Source organism: Rhinopithecus roxellana, chromosome 10, assembly GCF_007565055.1.
Source record: "Rhinopithecus roxellana isolate Shanxi Qingling chromosome 10, ASM756505v1, whole genome shotgun sequence".
Lineage (NCBI taxonomy): Eukaryota > Metazoa > Chordata > Mammalia > Primates > Cercopithecidae > Rhinopithecus > Rhinopithecus roxellana.
Window position 1 is genome coordinate 108,596,457 of NC_044558.1, and position 20,924 is coordinate 108,617,380.

Genomic DNA, 20,924 nt, shown 5'->3' on the forward strand with positions numbered 1-20,924 from the left:
ATATATGAAATGTACAATAGTTTATAGAAACCTCTATATTTTTGGAAATTAGTCGGTTTTTTTTTTAATGACGAGGAGAAATTGACTCAAAATTAGACTGTAGAGGGTGAACACTTTGTGTAGACATATTACTAAAACTTAATAGACATTATTGTTATGGCAATAGAGAATATCTTATACTTTCGAGGAAATAAGAAATAATGAATGAGTCGCACGCTAAAAAGAAATGTGCAAATGTGTTTTCATTTTAAGTGATACAAAAAAACTCAGCAGATATTTAGGGTGAAACATTGCTGGCATGAACAAAGAAGCAAGTGTACACATAGATGAGAATTCTTTGTCACAAAAATGAGTCCAGGACATCAATTTGGGAGGTTAAGTGATTTTTATGTTCTCACTGTCCAAAGGGAATCTATTGGGATGAGTCCAGACATTTGAAAATGTACCAAAAACTTTCATTTCCCACAATTTAAAAACATTGTTTATGTTCCTGATACAACACATTGTTTAAATGAGGGGGATCGAAAAGCAGTCTGAATATACAGTAATCGGGGCTAAAGATGTTTTTTATCGCCAGGTCCCCATTTATAAGACCCATTCGGAGCTTCCTGTGATATATTGTTATGTAAATACTGTTCAGCCAGGGAAAGCCGTACTATGGAGATTCAATTTACTTTGAAAGTTGTTCATTATAGCAGGGATGAATGTTATTTATTTGATGTGATTCAAAGGCTGGAAATGACTTTTTCATTGTGGCGCCTTTTGTAATGGGTGCAGGGTGATCTAATCTTTTTAATTTTGGCTTTCACACCAGTGGAGATGAAAAGAGATCTGAACTCATTTATCGGTTGCTAGGTCCTTCTGGAGGCCCAAGTCCTGTTCGTGGTTGCTATGGCCAGTCTGACCTCAATCTCCGTGGTTTTGGGGACTTAGCAGTCTTTTTTTTTATTGAGGAGCATGTACCTTGATTTATGTCCAAAATTGTGGCTGAACGTCTTTGTCTGCAAGTGATAAATGGTGCTGAGCAATTCATCAGTTCTTACAAGTAAACACTGCTGTCCCACTAAAAATATGTTTTGTTCCGAGTTAATGGTATGGAACAAGGCAGCCTCCACAAACAGCTATCTTTTATTGTGGAGGGGCCACTGAAACTTGGAGCAAAGTGGAGGAAATTGGCATTCATTTGCTTGTACATTAGCATTTCATTTGTGATTCGGATGATGCAGCTCTAGGTGGATTGACTATGAAAGGGTGAGCCTTCCATTTCCTTACCTTCTCTCTAGTTGGGGTGCCTGTGAAACCGGCAGGCTCTCTCCAAATGCCTGGATTCTGCTGGGGGAGTAAGAAGTCAGGAGTAGTTTGTCTGATGGTATTGGGCTCTGCTTTGCAATTGCCAAGCGCTAAGGCACAAGCTGGCAGCTGTGCTGTCGCTCTGCTACGGGCGGCTCTGTCGCCTTCAGTCGCAGGCTGGTTCTTTGGGGGAAAGTTGTATCCAATACTGGTGACTCCTGGGAATATTCTGCTTGTGTGCTACTTAATGGTCTCTGGGCTTCCTTGTCTACTAGAACCTTGTTAGAAAGGAGCCGTGGTGATTAAGAGGCTATGGAGTATACAGCCTTGCTTAGCAGATGAGCCCTGATACATTTCCCGTTTCCTTAAAAACGGCTAATTGATGGATGCTGCAGAAAACATGCACTCTGCTAATAAGATGGTGATGACAAAATAGGTATCAGGAAAGGCATTTATTGCTTATAAGCACCATCAGCTTCCTTCCGAGTGAGATTGCGGCTTTGTAGTAAAGTTTTTTTTTTCTAATTTTATTTTTTAAAGTAATATGCTAATTGTTTTATTCTAAATCGGCCAGCGCTGAATATCTTCAGGAAAATGGGTTCCATGAGAAGTGACATCCTCCTCAAATCAAAAGGTAAACATTCAACATTTTTAAAAGTTCAATTTTCAAAACATTTCCTCTACTTCTTGCCAGTAGCATTAGAAAACTGCTCTCTAAATATAATTATTTAAAATTTGACTTTTTTTTTAACATTAAAGGTTTAAAGAGAAGAGCTTAGAGAATTTGATTGTTAGTCATTTTCTGAAGATTGGCTAACTTTGGTGATAAAATGCAATCAGGTGCTCCCTATGTTTCCATTCAGCCTTGAAAATAAGCAGCTTTTCATTTCTTTAGAGAAAATGATCATTTTGGAAATCAATAAAATTAATATTTATTTTATGTGGATTTTATTTCTAGAACTAGTAAATTAAGAACCAGGGTTAGGTGATGTCAAAAGGTCTCTTCTGGCTTGAAAATTCTTTACAAAGTACCAGTTTCTAAAGGAGCCAATAACCATGCCTATATTATTGTAATCGCACTTATTCAACCAATGTTTAGCTTTCTTTAGTAGAGCAGCAGCAAAAGTTCCATGCTTCGGTATACAAGTAATAATTGTGGCTTGAAGTAATTTCCAAATAATTGATTTTTGAAGGTATTAAAAAAAATCCTGATATGTTAGTGCTTTATTAACTCTGGGGTTTTATAGAGCTCAACTTGAGGCTCCTTTACTTGGGTTTCTTACTTCAAGTCCTCTTGAAGGTAATATTTTATATAAGTGGTTAATTTCCCAAGAATTAATTTTAAGTATTCAGAGACAAGTACTCCTCAGTATGTATCTATGTATGTATATGAACACATTTTAATATAAAGTGTCATATAAATTTCACATTGTGTTTTGCTTTGCTGTTATTTCAAAGGATTTAAGTGAATGGTGGATAGTGCTCAATTTCCTGAAATGATTAAATTCACTCTCTGAAGAATCTGGGGAAAAGGCCTGTAATGACATTTTGATGACTTTCATTTTAAGGTGTAATAGAAATTGAGTAAAATGTTTTAATAGCTATTCTCTAATATCTTGTTCCAAATACAATGTTTTTATTGCTCATTCTGGCTTACAATTTTGTGGTGATAATAATGTTGGCTGGTAATTGTTTCTTGTATAGAAATCATTTTATCCTTATGTAAAAGTTATTTCAGAAAAGCTTTCATGCATTTATCTCAGATGAAGCAATTGCATTGAACTCTTGAGATAAAACAGTGAGTATTTCCAGATTGCGCCTACTTTAGTTCGACACTTCCTTAGGAGAATTAGGAGTGTCTTAAAGGGAAGAATATTTGATATGATAGTTTGTAGTTTAAGGAGAAAAAACAAAGAGGCATGCAAGTCAGAGAAAGCTGAGAAAAGAAAAAGGAAAGAAGGAATAAATGCTGAGTGATTTTACTTTGCTTGGTTTTACTTTGTTTGCCAGATGTCATATGTACTTTAAAATTTAAAATTGGACTAAGAAATAAAAAAATATGTAAATATACTGTTGTTATAGTTAACTTTATTAAATAGGTAAGTGTAGAGATATAAACTTAATAAGATTACAGCTAATGTTACCAGGAACATCTTTGCACCTCAATTCTTTCCGAAGATGTACACATAAGTAAAGTTAATCACATAGCTTTTAAAGAATCAAATCTTTTGGGAGCTAAAGTTATGACATATTAGATCAATTTTCATGTAAGTCAAAATGAAATCCTTACATCAATTTTTCTGTGCAAGTTACACAAAGCCAATAGCTTCCAGACTGCTTTGTTCTAAATGCTAATTAGACAAATTTTTATGCAATTTAACTTGATTATAGTAAATAATTAGTCAGAATATAATATTGCTGAATTAACACACCATTAGTGTAATTTTTAGAGAAGTAAAATTAAGCTCTGGCATCTGATTACATTATTCTCTCCTGATATGTTTACTACATTTCTCCAAGTTTGCTTTCTTTTTGTCATTATGTTCCTTTTCAAATACCACTATTACAGATCAGCTATTATAATACTTACTTATAGTTCCCTTCTGCCTACTATAATTCTGCCTTTGTCTTTGTGCTGTGTCATTATTCTTATCTGTCACCTAGAAAGGTGTATTGACTTTGAAGCTATTTATCTGACCCATTTGCCTGAATTTGGGTGAGGTGGGGGAAAGGCTAAAACTTGGTTCATTAGAAATTTTGTATGAAGTGCTAAAAGAGTTGGCTTTGGTATGTCCACGGGATTGATATTAGGATATGGATTTTCTTAGTAGTAGCCGGTTATTTGTGCAATTCAATAAAATCTTTTCTTCTGCTATCTTGGTTTATTTTCCACAAAACAGAGCATCATCTAGGAAATTTATTATACCGAATGCACTGTCAGGGAGAGGCCCTCTTAGATAGCTAGTAAAAATATCACTCCAAGTACTGTTCTACCTTGTTGGCAAGGATACATGGTAAAGCTTTATCTACAGTTTTTGTATGTAATCATCTTTGTAATCCAACAGCAAATTTTCATTTGTTTCGCTATCAGTTGGATAGCTGTTGCTTAAATACTACCAGAATGATTTAAGAAAAAAGTTATCCTAGAAAGCTTAATTACACACTCTAGGACTCACTAATAATTTATTCAGATTTTAAAATGTGAGCATTGTATTTGCTTAACTGTGTTTATAATCTCTTTTCCAAGAGAAGGGCTATATAGACTCGTTGTGTCCCTTAATCCTTCTAAAGTTGCTAGACTTTATGATCCTATAATACTATATACTATATATTGTACAAAACCTTTTTGCATCCTTACTAATATCTCTAAGCCATGCATTCATGCCTTTTATGTTACTTGACATTATTTAAGCACAGCATGCTTGTGATTTATAAGTCTGTGAATGTCCTGTGTTTTTCTGACAATTGAGTTCGTAGTTCAAATGCAGTTACTGAAGTATACTAATAGGCTAGTAGTTTCCTTAGAGAGAGACAAGGTAACACATAGTGGTCAGGAACATATGATTTGTAGTTAATTATCACAATCTCAAGTGTTTTAACATAGTTTACTGTAGAGATCTTAAAATATGTAGAATTTCCAGAAAATATTTGAAGAAGAATTCAGTTTGCTAGAAATTGGAAGCATGGAAGTCAAATGAATTATTTTAAAAATCCCCTCCCATATGGATTTAGAAAGCATTCATTTATTCTTTCACTCATTCATCAAATGTTTATTCAGTGCCTACCATGTGCCAGACACTATTCTTGTAGCTCTTGATTTGTCACCATTAGTTCAGTATTTCATGTATTTTCCTGATTTTATAGATTATGGGAATCTTACTAGTGATTTATACATCATCAGTGAATCACACATCACAATCCATTTTATTTTGGAGTGTATATTTCTCTTTTCTACTCTTTAAATGGCTTAAGATATATTCTAGGCATATATACCAATTTAGTAAAAGGGGAAAGATTTATACAATCTGAAGTGAAACCAGAGTGTGTATGTGTGTGTGTGTGTGTGTGTGTGTGTATATATAGTATATATATATATATATATATACCAATTTAGAAGAAGATATTAGTAAAACAGTCAGAATGTGCTTCAAGAAGTTATCTTATTGATATGTATTTAGAAAGTCTAAATTTATCCCATTTTCCTTATTATTCAGGCCTGCTCTGCAGCAGACACTAAATTGGTTTTATTGTTTTTATGCTTCCTTCCAATGCTTCCTGTATTATTTTAAGGGATTTCTAATTCTAATTATGAATGGCTAACATTTACCTTCTATATGTCAGACAGTGTGCTAAGCCCTTTACCTTCATTTTCTAATTTAATCTTCTTAATCACTTTATGAGAATGGTAACATCATTACTCCTGCTTGTAGATGAGGAAACTGAGGTTTCGAGAAGTTAAATAACTTCTTCAAGGTCACACAGCTAACAAGCAGCTGAGATGACTTAAAATCTAGGTCCTTCAGGTGCTATTAATTTTTCTTGATATTCAACACATATTATTGAGCCTCTACAATGTCCTAGGCTTGTTCAAGATGTTCAGAATAAAGCAGTGGCTAGAATAGGCTTTAACACCCTGTACTTTATTGCCTAAGTCAATGCCCTTAGAATACAGGTGCCTGTTCAAGATGTTCAGAATAAAGCAGTGGCTAGAATAGGCTTTAACACCCTGTACTTTATTGCCTAAGTCAATGCCCTTAGAATACAGGTGCCTCATAACTACCTTGACACTTTTATTATGTTATTTCCTTCTGCATTCAGGGATTCCCCAGAGCCAACAGGATACAATTTTAAAATGTCAAACCTTTTTAGATCTTATACCATTTGGCTTCAGTCTTTCTTTCCAACTGTATCATTGTCTATTTCTAAATAGGGATGTTCTACACTGTATGGCTGATTTGCTCATTGCCCCCACAAAGTTTGTCTTGCATTTTCTCTGGCCATTCCTGCACCTGAAATAATTTTGCCACTGCCTTCTCAAAGACTTCAAACCTTCAATGTCCGCGTCAAAGCCCCTGGCTCTGAGGAAGCGTGTCTTAGAAATAAAATCCCCAAATTCTTTTATCTGCATTGATTATTTGACACATGGCACTTGCAACAACTAAGATTATTCGAGGCGAGATGATCCTCCACATTTTTTTTTTTTTACCATGTCTATGTTTGTAGGTGTGCCCAACTGACATACTGGCTAAGAGTTCAGGGACCCAGCAGTGAAATAAGAGAAGACTATTAAAAAGATAGGACCTGAAGACTAGGAAGTAAGAGCCCCCACTGCCTAGCATAGTGCCTCACATAGGGTATGCAGTTCATACATGTTTTGGGCCAGGAAAGGAGGAGGGGAGAGAGGAGGAAGAGAATGACAATGGAGGAAAGCTTACAGGGAAGGAGAAAATAATACTCCTAAAATCGTATCCTAAGGCCTTTAAAGGTCTTTAAATATTTATATTAGGGTTAGAAATATCATTAAGGAATATATTAATATATGCAATACATTTTTTATTCTTCCTGGAATAGATTGTCACTTTTATCTACATTAATACGTTTGATATAGAATGGACATTCTGGTGTTTCTAAGGAAAAGTGCAATTGTGTTGTGTTTGTGTGTTTTCCATCACAATTCAGGCCTACAATGCTGTTAACTCTAAGTTGATTTTGCTGTTTTACACTGTAAATGATTATTTTTCTATTTCCTGGGACATATTTCAGTACCATAAAAGTTGCTGACCACCCACCACTCCTCAAAAAAGAGCCATTTCCTTAACCATCATAAAGTTTTATTAGCTAATACCTCATGTTGGGTTTTTATTTTCAATAAAAGCAAAATTCAACATTCAAACTCCTAGTGCAAATCTCCTGTATCAATAAACAGTACTTGTGGTTAATTTTATTATATTTTTTTGCTCGATTATATGCAAAAGTGTAGCCTTGAAATCTTAAGAGAGATATGTGTCTGTATTTTTATGAACATTCAAACCAAGTTATTAAGATAGAAATTTTACTTCATATGAAAATCCATGTGGATATTAAAAAAAATCAACTACTACATCTGACCTCTGCTGTAAGGCTGTTTTACTGGCTGTAAGAGCCAGATTAATGTACATAGATATAAACATAGATAGGGCTTCCTTCAAGGAGGCATTACTTTTGCATAATATATGTGTAGCGTGTGTTAATTTTCCTGGGTGAAGCAAGCTAGGAAAGTTGCTTCTTAAACCAGTGAATGAACTTATATGGGAGGACCCTGCTGAAGCAGCCCCGTTCTTTGAGAATTCCTACCTGCTAGTGGAGGTAAGTGAGCATAAAGCTTTGGCCATAAGGCTTTGAGTTGTCCTGCTTTTAAGAAACAAGAGATATTTCCACAGTCTGTCTTGTAGTAGTAGTAGCTGAACAGTCCATGAGAGTTCCAGAAACGAACTGTGCTCCAAATGCTTATCACATGCTGTGTTGACAACGGTAAAATGCAGAGGATGAGCTGGGCTCCCCTTTAACCCTAACTTTCTATGGTGCTTTCATTTTGACACTAATTTCCGACATGAACCTTGGCACTTAGCTACAGTGTGTAATTGTTGGTATCTCGCTGCCACCTGGGTGTACAATGAGAGTAGCAAATGGATAACAATATTTAGCCTCTGTGATTTGCCACAAGAACACACAACATGCAGTTGGAAAGGGAAATATTTAATCAGCCAGTTTTCTCAGTGCAGTCTCCATCAGTTGAGTTGGTTGAAGATTTTCTTCCTCTATATTAACGGCTTGTTTTGTCACTGTGAAGATAAATCCTTTGGCTTTCTCTTGAATTCATATTATGCAAATTTGGGGACATTGCATATTAATTTGAACATACAAGCATAAAGAAGATACTTTTATGCTAAATTCATAGCTCACTTTGGTTAAAAGATTTTTTTAAAAAGCTCCTGGAGTCCTCTGTTTTGTTAGTTGGCTGCGGACTTAATATGTGAAAGGCTGTAAGTGACGCACGAATAATACCATTCCATTTTTAGGCATGTTGTATGATGATGCTGTTGATCTTTAAAAGAAATTCCATTTGGTGACATTTACAGAAATAGTTTTATGTTAGCAGTTTTTAATTTTAATTTTAAAAAATATTGAGAATGGTGTAACTTTCAAGTGGTGAGGAAGTCATCTGGAAGGTATATACTTACGTAATGGAAATAGGAGACATACATTGACTCTCATCAGATGTTGTGCTTATATTCAATCCAGGGAAACAGTTTGACAAGTAAGAATATGGTATAGTGCAGAATGCCAGTATAAACAGGCGGATCACCTTAAAGACTCAGATCTATTTTATTTTAAACCTGATGTTTTTAAAGTGCTAGGAAGATCCGAATCCAGAGTCGAGTAGTCCTCACTTGAATCCTGCTGATTCAGGGCAATGCAGTCCAGTCCACGACAATTTACTCAGTTACTTACTGATTGGATCTCTAATATTTATAAACATTTTAAACTCCTCCAGTCAATTATCTCTTTCGTAGTATTATTTTGTCTTTCGGTTGGGTAACTACAGTAAGATAGATGGGTACATATGGCAAAGAATTTCTGGTTCTTTCCCACAAAACAAAATATTTCAAAGAGTTCAGAATTTCTACATGGTTTGGAAATTTAATGTTTCATTCCAAATTGGGTAAAAGTCGGTATAGTGTATAATCTTTCAGACTAAAATGGTTTCTCTTTGACCCCAATAATTACAATTATTATTATAACTTTGGAAAGATTTTCAATCATTCATTTACTCAATCATTCAATCAGCTTTTTTCCCTAATTATCTCATCTGAACAATGTTGCTAATGGCAGTGTGAAGGATTTTATAAAAGGAGAAAATATAACCGTTCTCTCATCAACTGTAGTAGAATTGGAGAGAAAAGAAAACCTTGAAGAACTAATTGAATAATATAATGAAATTACTGTTAGCAATCATACTTTAGTAGTGTGAAGGGAAAAGCTATTTCTGCACAGGTAGAAAGCAGTATTAACCATCAAATATAACTTTCAGGCTCAGAATATAGTTTCAGATTATTTGTTGTGAGAATAATGAGAATATTCAGAATAAAGGCTAATTCTTGGAAATGGATTTTAGAATTTTCAATTGATTTCATCAGCAAAAACATAAGGCTTTCATTTCATAAAAACTTTAAAAAAAATGTAACTACGTCATCCTGTTAGTGATTAATTCAACTGTCTAAAAATTACAAATATTTTACTTTATTGAAGGTTTATAGTAAAATACGTGTGTGTGTATCGAAGACTGGGGGCTTAGTGGATTTATTGGTGCCCTTATTTAACTTTGCAATAGTCTTCCGAAGTTTGGACATGAATGTAAATTGAAATATTTTAAAAATAGTTTACATCATTGCTTGTGCCTATCTTCTGAAATTTGTCAACTTCCTCACTATCTTGAGAAGATAGGCTAACACATTCTATGTGATGGAAAACTTTTCAAAGCTGTCTTTCACATCTCAGGATGTGTAAAGCCCTGCCCATAGCTTCATTCTCTGGCAGAAATACTAAACCAGTTACCCACATAGATAAAAACACTATTCCAAACAAAATCTAACATTAAGCAAAGAGCTTTGGTATTGGTTCAATTCTCGCTTTCTATCTCAAATACGAAATTTTACGATTTTAAGGAAAAACAACTTCGTATGCATGTTCATTATCATTTTCCAGGAAAGTCAAAGATTAGCAGGCCAAAAAGAATTGGAAAACTTCACTTTAAAAGCCTTGACATTTTTGCCCTTAGTTACCTGTGTGTTGAAAAGCAAAGGCCTAGTAATGACTTAATTATTCTCTTCTTTTCTCTAGCGGAGTTTGTGTTTTGTAGATGTAAAGAAAAGAGCCTTGACTATTTCTGGCTTCTCTGCTCAGGGAAGGGAAGAACTGGCTAAAAAAGTACACATTCCTAGCAGATATTTCTTATTGACAGTGTATGGTATTCTGTGAGCTGTGGAAGACAGATGCCCTTTTATTGGGGGCAGGGAGAAGATGTAGCAAAGGACCAGTTTTCCTGGAGATCCTATTACGTGAAGGGACTTATACTAGACACATCATGGAGAAAATCAGAAAGAAAGCTGCTTAATGAGACCCACTCCTGGATGCAGCCACTCTCAATTCTCAGTGTCTTTGGGAAGCAAGTTTCGCCATCCACTTGTCTAAACAGATAATGACAGCAGAGGTGCTACACACCTTCTCCCTGTGACTTGTGAATGCCTTTGGTGCTCCCAAATAAGGAACTCCTCTCACTGCTGTCTGCTCTGAGCTGTATTTCATTTTGATAGCCATTTGCAGGAGACACCTTTGAACTCCATGCAATGTAAAAGATGTGGTTGAGAAATTCTTCAGTGGAATTTCTTCTCCTTTCCACCACCCTCATTTTCCTCTGGGTGATTTAGAGCTTGAAGATTAGGTACTTAGAGACAGTATGTCTGACCCACCTTTAAAAATACACATTAAGACTCACACAATTTGAAGAAAAAAGAAGCCAACAAACAAAACAAAACAAACAAACCAAAAAACCTTGAGAAGTCCAAAGGATTATAATATTGAGGAACTATGGTATATGGTTAAATTTAGAAATCAGAAGAGTTGAAAGACAATATGTGGAAAAAATTGTTTTTATTGAATTACAGATTCAGCTATTCCCAGTTTCACTTTCACTTGCTGGATCATAATGATCATAATGTCCAGTGTCTTCTTCCAATTTAATTTTAGTGTCGTCCCTCTAAAGTAAATACGCTTGAGAGTAAGCATACTTACTGTTAGGAGATGGTACACCTCTTTGGTTCATCTCCAGTGTACTCATTCATAATAATGTAACTTTGGCATAAATTGCTCATTGCCTTCTGTCTTTTCCCCAATAATGTAGCCAACGTATTTTGAGTAATGTTGCTTCTGAAAACAAATACAACTCCTTAACTTTCATCTTGAAATATTTAAACATGAAATCTAAATTACAGCGCTTCATCAGTCAATGTCCAGCAGCACAAAGTGATTTTCTTGCACCTCTGGTGAATTCATATCTTGTCAGTAATCAGTGAGTTTCTACTTCTCAGGTGCATGTTTATTTTTCTGGGTTACATTGATCAGTCGTGGTTTCAGCCGTTTTTACCTTGGAGTTTGTACCCTGTGATTTGAGGGCCTTGGAAGGCTTTTGAAGGTCGAATATTCTAATATCTGAGCATACACTTTCAAGAGAAGGTAATTGGAATACAGGCATCTATGTCTGATGGCATTTGGAAGATCTCAGCTGATGTCGTCTTTTCTTTTTCACTTTGGGGCCATAGGAGAAGCAGCAACCTTTGTGAAAGAGTACAGCCTTTGGAGTCAAACCAAATTTGATTAAAATTCCAGACCTACTACGACCTTGGATCAATTGCTTGGTATCTTTGAAACACAGTTTCTTCCTCTGTAAAATAAGGATTATAATATCCACCTTAGTATTTTTTTTTAACCATTTCCCACATGTCAGGCATCATTTTCACATGGACTAAAGGCAAGCATTATGATCCTTCACACTTTACAAGTTACTATACAGAGGTTTAGAGAGGTTAAAAAAACACCCAAGAACACACATAGTTGTTAAGTAGTGGGTCCTCTTGTTGATTCTCTTATTTCAGTAGAATTTGTTTTTAGAAAAGGACGCGCAGGGTCCAAAAATACATACATAATAAATATAGTTTCCCCCATGTGATTTAGTTTAAGCCCTTGGGTATATATTAGAGATATACTAAAGTATTAATACTGCAGTGTTAAAGCTGTAATTTCTATTTCACCTATGTTGCTGCATCACATACTGATGCTGTTTGAGGGTGTGCTTTTAAGTGGCTGTGGAGGACTATATGCTATGAGAGCTGCTTTATGCTTTTCTTTTTGAAGATGTTGATGGTGCTCTCATCTTGATGAGCACAACTCCTTTTCAGTGAAGATTCTGGATAAATGTCTGTTGCATGGAATTGAATGCTAGTCTACAAGGCAATTTTTATACCTTAGATGAAGAGTGGATACCATTTGCAGAAGAACTTGACATTCTCAGGGAGTCATTTGATAGCCTAAAAGAATTTTATATTTGTGATTGTATGACTCTTGATAAAGAAGAAAAAAAAAAGAGAATGATTTACTTGGAATTTAAAAGTTTCATTCCACTATGGCTTCATCTGCTGCCCATTTGCAGGACACTGATAACTTCAACTTCTTCTCCCGCTTCATCTGCAGGCTCTTGAAGTCTGTGGGATGTCCAAGTGTGTATAGAAACTCGGAAATAGCACAGTCGCTCTGGTTAAGAATAACATGTCAGTTTTCTTTTCTTGCTTTTGTGTGCTCTCTGGAGCTCACCCATGCATGATGTTCCAGTGGACTTCAAAGGCAAGTCTATGGTTGGATTAGCTCCACAGGACAGAGAGCAAGGTAAGAAATAGGCTTAGTGCTATCAAGGCCCACTGGGGAACTGATAGAGCCAAGCTATGTGGTTTCCAAAATGATTTGTTCATTCATGTCCTCATGGAAGAATAGGCAAATTTGTGTAATACTTTCTATTTTATTGTCACCATTAAAATTTCTGCATTTTCAATATGGTGTCTGGACAGTACTCCAAAAGTCTGATTTATAGTTATACAATACCTGCACTTGAGGGGTTGAAGATCTAAAAAAAGAGATATAGATACAATACATTTGGAATTAGAAAATACTACTAAAGTCATAACGACATAAAATATTCAAATCACAGGGTAATTTGGGGTATTAAAAAAGGAATGGAGGAAAGAATGGTGTATACATCAGAAATTGCAACTAAGAGATATTTGCTTCCCAGAAGTTGCCAGCAAAGATGGGCTTCTTACGGAATTCTAGAGCCAGGCATTACTGAGGGAAGGAAGGTGGAAGATTAAGTGATTTAAAGACTCAGGACGCACTTCAGGGGAAGGTTTAGAAATCAAATAGGAATGGTTAGATGATGAGGTTATGGAGGTGACTTGACTGAGAATAATATGGCAGACTAAGGAGGGTTAAGAGACATAGTGGATGAGGCGGAGTCAGGTGCCCACATACGCTTCGAAGTTAGGAAAGCCAACAATATAAAGTATCAATGTGGAAACCTAAGGAGGAAGTAGATGTGGTGAGGTCCATGGATAAGCAGTGGAAGCAACCCTAGCAGTCCTGCTGAGTATTGGTGATAGGCTTTTTCATGAAGACTTGAAGCCATGGAAAGGCAGATGAAGAATCTTAATTTTCAGAAATCAAAAGACCAGATAGGAAAGGCCACAATAATCCAGGTGAGAGTGCAACAGATCCAGAACTGAGACCACAGCTACAATGTGAAAACCAAAAAGGAGGATAAATTTAATAGTTGTAAAAGATTATATAAAACAAAATAACAACAACATCAGCACAATTTAACACTATAGGAGAGGAGGATTCAGAAACATTAAAGGATAGAAAAAAATTAAAAACAACTGGTTATAGGTTTTGCTTCTCTGATAGAAAAGCTACTCATAGAGCAGGACTGAGTAAGAATATGCAGGATCCCAGCAAACTTTTAAGGGACCAAACATACTTATTGCATAGTTTTTCTTCTGTCTCTGGAATGAAGAAGAGAAAGGATAAGGTTATTTCTTTGCACTGTGATTTATTCCATTTTATCTTCAGGATCACAAGTATGTGTTGCTTAAATTTATATAAAGCTAAAAGTACTTTTTAATTGTCTAGTTCCCCTCTGCCAGTTCTTTGAGGTCATTTTATTCAGCATTGTCTAGGGAGACATTGCAAGGAGAAATTGCAATCTGTGTGGTAAAGAAATCCATAGACTTGGTATGACTGACTGTCAGATTGAATCTCAGCTGTGGTTATATCCTTTTAGTGAATAGAGCAGAAACAGAAATGAATTATTTGTCTCCAAAAATTGTCTTTCTGACTTTGCTTTTGGAGACAGTGGCATATGTATTAAGGCTGGAACAATTCTGCTTTGATTTGTCATCAAACACTTGGTATTGGACTTTGAAAGGGAAGGAAAATATTGTGTAATTCAAATGAGCTTTTCATTTGAAAACGAAAAGGCTCTTTGTATAGCTATTGTTCCTAATTATTATCAGTAGATATTTCTTTGCTAAGATGTACACCATAAGTTTATGACCTGAGAACTACTCAATATTTTCTTCAGTATCTATAAATCATATTTTGATGTAATTTCCTACATTGTAGAAAGTATAGCTAAATTATCTGTAGTCTTCTCTTAACTGGAAATTCTGGTAGAGGAAACCGTGAAGTGGAAGCATCTCATTTTATTGTCGTAAGGAAGGCTGAACTCAGAGAAAGGAGTTGTTTAAGGTCACACAGCTAGGTAATGGCAGAGCCAGGAAAGTCTCAAAGCTATTTATACCCAGATGAACCTCCTGTAACTATGATGTACTATCCCTTCTCAGTGTAGGAGATTCTGAACTGTAGATGAACACCGGCGAGTATAATTGGCATTCCCCAATAAATCAGGTATCAGCCTGGATGTTTCATAGTGTGCCCATACACCTATCATACAAGCATTATTATAAATAAAGTGTAAGCACTCTGATAGTGACTGACAGGGCATAAATAGGAGTTAAAAGGAGACTTTTAGTGAGCACTAATTATTTAAGAAATTGCCTTTTGTCTGATTTCCTTAGGAGATTTAACAAGAAAACAATATACCTGACTCCATTTTATTCCATGTTTTGGTTGCTATAGAGCCTGCCATCCTAGAACCAGGGCAAATTGCTCCCAAAGTTTCTCAAATGGAAAAGAGAAGAAGTAGAGAAGCCTCTAGTAGAGCTGTGGTCTGGGTTGGCACTCGGGCACCAGTGCTCCATGGCTCAAGTGCATCCGTCCATCCTCATGTTTCTTTTGTCCCAAATGCCCTCTCCCTTGTCCTGGTACCTCTCCATCATTATTCTAATCGCTCTCCTTCTCATCTTATTCAAACCTCTTGAAAATTTGGTGTATCTGTACTTTGGATGCTTCCTTGTCTTTTTTTTTTGTTTGAGAAAAGGTCTCACTCTGTTGCCCAGCCTGGAGTGCAGTGGCACAGTCATAGCCCACTGCAGCCTCAAACTCTTGGACTCAAGCAATCTTCCCACCTCAGTCTCCCAAGTAGCTAGGACTACAGGCACGCATACCACTGTACCTGCCTAATTCTTTTATTTTTATTTTTTGTAGAGATGAGGCTCTCTGTATATTGCCCAGGCTATTCTACAACACCTGGCCTCGAGTGATCCTCCTGCCTTGGCCTCCCAAAGTGCTGAGATTATAGGCATAAGCCACAGTGTCCAGCCTTTTCTTTGTTTTACAATTTCCAGCATCTGGCTTCTGCTCCTGCCTCACTACTGATGAACCAGTAGTTCCTGAATTGCTCAATCCAATGGGCTTTAAAATTCTTTCCTAGATCTCTCTGTGCATTTGACCCCGTTGATACCTCCCTCCCTCTGAAAGTTGTCCATTCCCCTGGCTTCCACCGTATCATACCCTCTGGGTGGTCCTCTAATTATGCCTTTTCGCCTCTTTCCTGGACTTCTCTTCTTCCTCTTCCCCTGGGTTCATCCTCAGCCTGTTGCTCTTGCCCTGTACACTTTCCCTCAGTACTCTCATCCACCGTCATGGTTTGCAGCTACTCAGACATTTTATTTGTAGCTCAGTCTTTTGTCTGCAGTTCAGACTCAAATATCCAACTGTTTGCCATATCCAACATGCACTCTCCAACCTAACATGTGCAAACTAACCTCGTCATCATCCTCCTTAACCTGGTTCCTCATTCTATGCTCTCTGTCTCGTTTTGTGGCACCACTCATTCATCCAAACTAGAAACCTAAGAGTCACTTTTGGATCTCTTTTGCCCACTTTTGTTTTCCATATCAAACCCGGTACCAGGAACTGCTAATTTTTCTTTCTTTTCTTTTCTTTCCTTTTTTTTTTTTTTTTTTTTTTTTTTTTTTTTTTTGAGACAGAGTCTCGCTCTGTCACCCAGGTTGGAGTGCAGTGGCGTGATCTCGGCTCACTGCAAACTCTGCCTCCTGGGTTCACGCCATTCTCCTGCCTCAGCCTCCCGAGTAGCTGGGACTACAGGCGGCCACCACCAGGCCTGCTATTTTTTTTTCTGTTTTTAATAGAGACGGGGTTTCACCATGTTAGCCAGGATGGTCTCGATCTCCTGACCTCGGGGTCTGCCCCGCTCAGCCTCCCAAAGTGCTGGGATTAGGGAACTGCTAATTTTTCATGCTAAATATTTCGTGAATCCATCTGCAAGGCTCACAATCACTACCACTGTTGTAGTTGAGAACTACTGCTACTTCTGACGTTTCATCTCTTGCTTGGACATCTGCACCATACAAATGACCTTTCTTCCATTAGCCTTGTCACCATGCAATCCACCTAACATACAACCCAAAGCAGACCTGCTGTGTGCAACCTTAAAACCCTCTAGTGTTTCCCTACTCTGCCAGATAAAGTGCAAAATATTCCCAAGTTAAATTCTAGCCTTAAATCTGCTGCTTCCTCCCTCTTTCTAGTCTTATCTCTAACAATTTCCTGTCTTGCACTTTGCTTTCCAGCTACATGCAACAGCTTGGAATTCTACACATGAACCATATTATTTCTTTGCACATACTGTCTACTTTGCCTCTAAGTCTCTTCTCACTCTTCTTTCCTGGCCCACTCCTACTTTTTCTTCAGTCAACACAAGTGTATCACCTCATCCAAGAACCTTTCCCTTATGCGTCCTGTCCCCACCCCCATCCAGCTAACCTTAGCCTTATCAATAACCTGTACATAATCCAGTCATTACGTTGATTATATCAGTATCCAATTTGTGTTAACCTGAGCTATTCAGTTCATTGATAGCTGTTAGCAACTTATTTTCTTCAACTAAATTCAGACTTCCTTGAATAAGAATTTGGCGCAGAACTGGAACGATCTTTGTCTGCTCCACCGCTGATAATTGAGTCATGAAGCTGTTCATGTAAGGATGCATTTATATATTTTTTTAACTTTTAATTTTTTTCTTTCGTTTCTTCTGAGGAAGAGCAAATGAGTCACAGATACAAGTATCTTTTATCTTTTCTTGTGACATCCATACTTTATGTATATTTTACGCCAAAAGCAGGCTAAAATTAAGGAAGATGAAGTTATTGGCTTGCCTGGAGCATCATAGTGTCAAAGTGTCACAAGAATCTGTTTTCTGTTTCCAGAACAATCCTCTTACTATTTTATTACCTTGTTTCTCTGTGATTTTTTAAACATTTAAAGGTCTATTTTATGTTAGTTTTATTCAGTCACATACTAAGAACACGGATTTCCCAGGGTGGCCAGTTACCATGCCAAAGAAAGTCTTTTAAAAGCTTTATTTATCCACATTTCAGATATATTTTTTTCATACCGAGAAATAGCATGCTGAGCTTTGCCGTCCCCAAAAATACTACACATGCTATTTTCTCAGGAAGAAGAGTGAGGTTTATTTTTTGTTAATGAAATGCCAAACAAGCCTGGCTGATGTGCCAGGCAGAATTAAATTGGAGCATCTTTGGCAGTAGTCTTCATTGTTCCATCCGTGCAAGTGTTTTATGAAAATTTAGCTGAAACATTTTTAAAAAATGTTTTGGCCAGATTCTTTTTAGAATAAAGTTGGGACATTCAGAAATTTGGGCAGTACTCATGATATTATAAATATTTCCAAGACTGACTAAATAAGCCCCATTGTGATCTTACTCATTTGATTCAGGCTGTTCTTTCCACATCCATCTCAAAATTTCAGCCCTTGGCCAACATGAACATGAATGTAGTGACAAAGTTCAGATTTACAAACATTGTAAAGTCATTCTATTTTTAATTTAAATTCCCTCAACCTATGCTTTACGACACTGTTTATTCACTGTCTCTTTTTGTTCCTCCTAATATCAGAGAAGGAACAAACATACATGCCTTAAGGAATCCCTTTGGAAACCAAAGTTTCCAAAAAGCACACACCGAAATGGAAAATAGACAAAAGGCACATTCCAGGTTTTAAGTACATTGTCCAGTTTTTATTAACATCTTGGGGATTGGCAAACTTTTACTTAGCTAGTTTAGTGAGTATTTTAGTTTTTGTGGAGAATAAGAGGTCTATTATGAATACTTATCTCTTCTGTGGTAGCTCAAAAGTGGTCAGAGACAATACCTAAAGAGAAGAGTGTGACTGTGTTCCAATAAACTTTATTGACACAAACAGGCAACAGCCTGGGTTAGGCCACTGGTCATGGTTTGCCAGCCCTCCATGTAGCTTCCCATTGCTCCTCATTACTTCCATTAGTAACTTTTTTTTGTTTTGATTTTTGACATCATGGAAATAAATATTTATGCTTTACTTCCATCATGAGTAAAATTGTAGGTTATATCAAAGACAAATGCAGGAATTTCTCAAAGATTAGAAAAAATTGATACTCTTAAGATTTTTTTCCCACATTTTTATTTATTTGTTTATGGGGGTGGTTAGTGCAGAGGAACCCAGAAGCCCCTCATGCCAAGCACCACCCAAGACTTTTTCTATTTTGAAGAAATAGAACTTCTTCAACTGCTTACACAACTGTAAGTTTCTTGAGGGGAGCAAATACATGAGAATTTGTCTTATACTCTCACTATGACCAGGTGCATGGCTCATGGGACAGTCATATTTTCAAATGAATGAATGAATGACTAGGGCACTGTAAGCTATTGTCAGTTTGATAATATTGTGGACAAAATATGAGACTTGAATTTTTAGTTTCTTGGCCCTTTGTGCTCTGTTATTTCAAAGCTTCTAATAAAGGGCTAAAGAACCACACGGTTGATGATGGTGAAAGTGGGATGTGCTTTCACCTAAGCCCATGTTCCGAAACAGCTACTCATGGAGGTTTTTGTGGTAAGCATGTATAGATAGGTTTTTAAAAAGTAGGGTACAATTTTTATTTCTAGTGCTTTAAATCTGTTCAGTTAAAAACAAGAAAGAACATTCTTTTTGCGGTGAATGTGGGCTGAAAGCAAGATGGATTTACTAGTATTTTCTATTCCTTAGATTTGAGGTTAACATGGGCATAATGTCCTGGATGAAGCTTTGGAAGTACTTGTGAAGGGTAAGTGGCCGTAAGCCAGAAAAGATGCTATGTCCCTCAATTAAAAAATGTTTATTTTACAGAACAATGTGACCAACAGAAATTGGTAGACTCGATGATTTAAAAAAGCTTGTAATTACACTTGGTGTTCTCTATGTGGAGGTGCTATGATGTATATCTCCTTCATTTCTTTAAAAAATAATTGTAAAAATAATAGCTATATTGAAATTTAAATAGTGAAAAGGAACTGTACCCCTGCCCTCCCCAATTCTACTTCTTTTCCCAGAAGAACTATTAATTGATTTTTGTCATTTTACACTTTTTCTTTAAGTACACTTGTCTATGTGTGTATGTAAAGCCTAAGTGGGGCGATATTATACTTAATGTTCTACAAGTTGCTTTTTGACCTAATATATGTAATGTATCATTCCATGCTAGCCAATGTAAACCTCCTTCATTCTCTTTATTACTGTACTGCCCTTTATATAACCATTTTATATGTTCCTTTCTTTCTTCTTTTAGCACTATGGACTGTGCTTTGCTTATATGCTAAAGATACTTGTATTAGTTAATTAAGGAGATGGAAACAGCTCTTCTTCTTGTGGTGGGGAAATGAATATCTACCTTTATTAATCTAGTTCTACTTTTAAGTGATTTATGAATGATTGTTGATGGCGTTGTAGAGTTTTATAGCCCTCTGCCAAATATGTCCTCAGTTCTTACAGTGATATATTTTTGTGTAAATGGGTGTGTCTATAGCAATACAACCATAAGAGCTATGCCTGCACATGCACGCACACTAACATATGCAGATTTATTTATTTCAAGTAGACAGTTCAGATGGCCAAGCTCAGAAGTGGAAATCATTCTGACATGTATCTGCCTTTTGTGACAATGGCATCCTTACAGATATAGTGCAGATGCTGAGCTTTTAGAATATCCTACCATTCTACAATAATTGCTACATGCTTTTAGCCATATTAACAAGAGCATCTTTAGCTTCCTATGTGCCGAAACCTTTTTACTATTCAGAGACGGCTATTTTTAAAATTTCAGAATTTGCTTGCAGCCTTATTCTCTGCAAGATCTTCCCATCGATTTCAACTGTGTCAAACTACGATAAAAACAGAGGAAAACAAGGATAGACTATACATGTCACTCACATTGGCTGAGAAATAAGCTGAGAGAGCAAGAATTGTATGATGAAGGAATAAATGTATCATCATTTGAAAAAGAGCTCTTCTCTTTCAAGCTATATATAACTCTTCCATTGTAAACTGAGTAAGACTATTAATAGCAGTAATTATAATACCTTAGACTTTTCTAGTGCCATATAATTTACAGAGTCTTCCTTAGCTTTTAATTCCTTTCATCTTTTTGACAGTCTCATCAATTAGTCGGCACAGAGCTTATTATTTCCTCTCTATTTCCCCTTTCTTCAGTTACTTCTTGCTGTTCTTTCCACACCTGGTGGATCGGGGTCAG

At 36.4% G+C, this 20,924-nt stretch overlaps 1 long non-coding RNA gene across 1 annotated transcript in view; it reads left to right on the forward strand.

Moving 5' to 3' along the window:
• Window positions 1-1,199: 1,199 nt before the first annotated feature.
• The window catches only part of LOC115900000, a 66,836-nt gene continuing 47,111 nt past the window's right edge, over window positions 1,200-20,924 (forward strand). The window contains exons 1-2 of the long non-coding RNA XR_004059668.1: window positions 1,200-1,251; window positions 1,865-1,924. This is a non-coding gene — a long non-coding RNA (uncharacterized LOC115900000). The remainder of the gene's footprint in view (window positions 1,252-1,864; window positions 1,925-20,924) is intronic.